We start from the raw sequence: 3,862 nt of genomic DNA, 5'->3' as shown, positions 1-3,862 counted from the left end.
ATATATATATATATAATAGGTGCAGGCATAGCTGTGTGGTAAGAAGCTTGCTTCCCAACCACATGGTTCTGGGTTCAGTCCCACTGCATGGAACCTTGGGCAAGTGTCTTCTACTATACCTTTGGACTGACCAAAGCCTTGTGAGTAGATTTGGTAGACGGAAACTGAAAGAAGCCCGTCTTGTGTATATATGATTGAGTGTGTATTTGTGTTTGTCTCTCATCACTGTTTGACAACTGATGTTGCTGTGTTTATGTCCCTGTAACTTAGCAGTTTGCCAAAAGGGACTGATAGAATGTGTACCAGGCTTTAGAAAAAAACAAGTACTGGTGTCAATTCATTTAACTAAAACTCTTTAACCTGGTACTGTAGCACAGTTGCAGTCTAATGATAGAAACAATTAAAAGATAAAGATATTAACTCTTCCGGCCTTGAAAGTGCTGCACCAGCATAGCCAGAGTCTTGTAGTGAGATTAGTAAAAGAAAATGTAAACAACAATTTACATTTTGTATCATTATTTTGATAAAATGTTAGAAAAATAATATTATTCCAAGATAATTTTGTATCAGGTATTTGATAAGAAGCTTTGTAATATTAGCAAACATAAGAAAATCTAGTTTTATCTTCAAATCTATTTCCTATTGTAATGTGGTCTTTTGCCACTTTGTGTATCTGTCTTTTGATGACAGCTGTCGCTTTAACCGATGTTATATTCTGAAGCCGTTGATAGAATGGTTCTATATGGCACTCTACGAACCCCAGTCGTACAGTATTATTATTCTTAAAAGGGTGGATCATTATAACGTTCACTCAGTATCACAGTATAATTACTATATCAGCACAGACACAACTATCATCACAGTCTACACGTACTCTCAACCAGCTACTGGTCTGTTTATAATGGCTGGTTACTACCACCTTTTATCAGGAGGGGTGTATGGTTACACTATATATTTTCCTTGCTAAGGTTTCTTCTATAGTATAAGATCGGAACTTCTTTATGCAGCTGTCGTCATCTACATGCATCACATTACAGTACCAGTGCAGTCGTCTCTCTTGAACTCTACATCTTGTGTACTTGAATTCTAGGGGCACAAAAGGTAGATTATAGAGGAGGACAACTTTGTGTGTAGCAAATTCATGGAAATAAACAGTTGGAACGGCCATGAAATGAAGCCTTTCAAATGTTGGGAAGGTTCCCTTCATCATCATCATCATCGTTTAACGTCCGTTTTCCAAGCTGGCATGGGTTGGACGCTTCAGCTGGGAAGCCAGGAGGCTGCACAGGGGTCACAACTACAATTTCCATTTGATTTGATTTTGATATTGATGTTGATGTTAACTATAAACAAAAACTATGAACAACTTTGAGGTTGTTTATAGTTTTTGTTATTCAGGTGGCTTCATTATTAGTGGTTCTCATGGAGGGGAGAAAGTCTGTGAGAAGTGAAAATGAGGTGGACAATTTGCTGGGTTTCACAAACTTAAGATTCTTAAAATGGTTTTAAACTTGCTTAACACCATGGCAAAGAAGGAAGATTTATCGTCATCTTTATTTTGTTTGTTCAGAGTCAGTATAGTTTTACCGACTCCTACTACCCACTTAATTGTTTCCGACTTCGACTCCACGGCCCTGAGAGGATGTGCAAAGCTTGGAAAGAAACAAGGCAAACCTGCATCACTGGATGTTCACTGTTTGTGTGACTGAACAATAGAGTAGATGAGGGGGATGGGGGAGAAAAGTGAATCCAAGAGGAATTGGATGTGATGCACAAGAGAGAAAACTGAGTTGGTGCAGGTTTGATGAGATGATGAATGGGGGTAAAGAAAGAATCTGCTGTAGAAGACGTCAGCAGACATAAGGAATGGTGAAAATTGATTTCAGGTTCAAATGAGTTCTTAAAAGATGGCAAGAGACTACAATAAATGGCTAGGGGCTGTGCTGGAGAAGAGCTGTCTTAGTCATGCACGTATGGAAACAGACATAAAACAAAGAGAATAACGATTAGTTATTTTGAATAATGGTGTTAAGGTTTATTTTAAATAGATATCGGTGGTACGTAAAAGCACCCATTACACTCTCGGAGTGGTTGGCATTAGGAAGGGCATCCAACTGTAGAAACCATGCCAAGTCAGATTGGGTCTAGTGCGGCCTTCCAGCTTGCTAGCCCTGGTCACACTGTCCAACCCATGCCAGCAAGGACAACAGACATTAAATGATGATGATGAAGTCTTAAAATCATTGAGAATGAGTCTTTAAATGGTTTACTGAAACATTAAATTGGAGATTATTAGAAAACATTCCCCCATAGAAAAAATGTCCAAATAATTATTCTTGAAATTAATATCTCCATGTGGAGGCACAGGGCTTAGTGGTTAGATTGTTGGACTCATGACTGTAAGATTCTGCTTTTGATTCCTGGTGTGGGTGATATATTGTGTTCTTGAGCAAGACACTTCATTTCTTGTTGGTTCACTCCACTCAGCTGGTAAATATGCGTAATCATGTGACTGATCAGCGTCTTGTCCAGGGAGGAATATCTGATACTGTTTCACCTCTGCCAATGCTCCCTCCACTATAGCAAGACACCTGTTTCTGCCTCTCTCTCTCTTTGTCACCCTCTAACCTTTCATCCTCTGACACAAGTTCCCCTCCTCAAAGCCCCTGCCCTTCTCATAATTCCTTGTCTCATGAGTTACTTGGTCACCCTGCCAGTGCTGGTGCTACATAAAAAGCATCCAGTCTTCACTGTAAAGTGGTTGGCATTTAGGACATCTAGCTGTAAAAATCATGCCAAAACTAACTTCGCCTGTGCTTGTGCCATGTTAAAAGCACTGATACCACTCTGCAGGATGGTTGGTGTTAGGAAGGGCATCCAGCTATAAAAACCCTGGGTATTTATATTTTTTTTAGATTTTAATTACTTCTGTGGGAGGTTTTGGAACCATGTAGTTCCAGGTTCAGTGCCACTGTGTGGCACCTCAGGCAAGTGTCTTCTACTTTCGCTTTGAGCCGACCAAAGTCTTGTGAGTGAATTTGGCGGACGGAAACTCAAAGAAGCTTGTATATATATGTGTGTGTGTGTGTGTGTGTGTGTTCTAAACATGGCTTGACAACCGATGCTGGTGTGTTTATGTCCCCCATAAGCTTAGTTGTTCAGCAAAAGACACCGATAGAATAAATACTAGGCTTACAAAAGATAAGTCTTGGAGATAGATTTGCTCGGCTAAAGGCAGTGCTCCAGCATGGCCGCAGTCAACTGACTGAAACAAGTGATAAAATAAAAGAATCCACCAGAGAGACTATGAAAGCAACCCTATGCTCCTTACAGGATGATGTGGACTAACCGGGATTATCATTGCTGTCTTATTTAATCTTTGTTGTTAATATGACATCCTGCTTGCTTTTCTTTATTCTTTTCTTTATTCTTTTGTCGGCTGTTCAGTGTTATTTTGTGTGAGGTTTCCTGTATTGTACCCACAGTACTGTTTTTTATGCTTTGTTCATGTGACCTACTCTCTCATATTGTCGGTTGCTTCAGATACTTCTCTTCCAGCTTACACAGAGAGTGGTGGGTGCAGACGTTGGATCATTAAGTTCGTGTCTCCATGTCAGTGGAATCAACTGCTACAACCACTTTACTTCACAGTAATGTGTGTCTTATGGAGACATTACTGAGAGACAACACTTTGAGACTTTATGTAACACTGTATTCGTGCCACATAAAAAGCATTGGTGCTGGTGCCATATATATGTACTGTGGGAATTATGCCCGCAGTACATATATATGTAGGAAGTCCATGGTGTGTGTGTGTGTGTGTGTGTGTGTGTGTGTGTGTGTGTGTGTGTGTGTGTGTGTG

General features: G+C 40.0%; 1 protein-coding gene across 1 annotated transcript in view; it reads left to right on the top strand.

The window, feature by feature from the left end:
• LOC106867188 (sorting nexin-17) overlaps window positions 1–3,862 on the top strand; it is a 53,164-nt gene that overhangs the window by 12,018 nt on the left and 37,284 nt on the right. The gene's annotated exons all lie outside the window — the stretch shown is intronic.

This window comes from Octopus bimaculoides, chromosome 3 (genome assembly GCF_001194135.2).
Source record: "Octopus bimaculoides isolate UCB-OBI-ISO-001 chromosome 3, ASM119413v2, whole genome shotgun sequence".
NCBI lineage: Eukaryota > Metazoa > Mollusca > Cephalopoda > Octopoda > Octopodidae > Octopus > Octopus bimaculoides.
The sequence above is the reverse complement of the archived record's forward strand: the minus strand, read 5'-3'. Positions and strand labels throughout refer to the sequence as shown.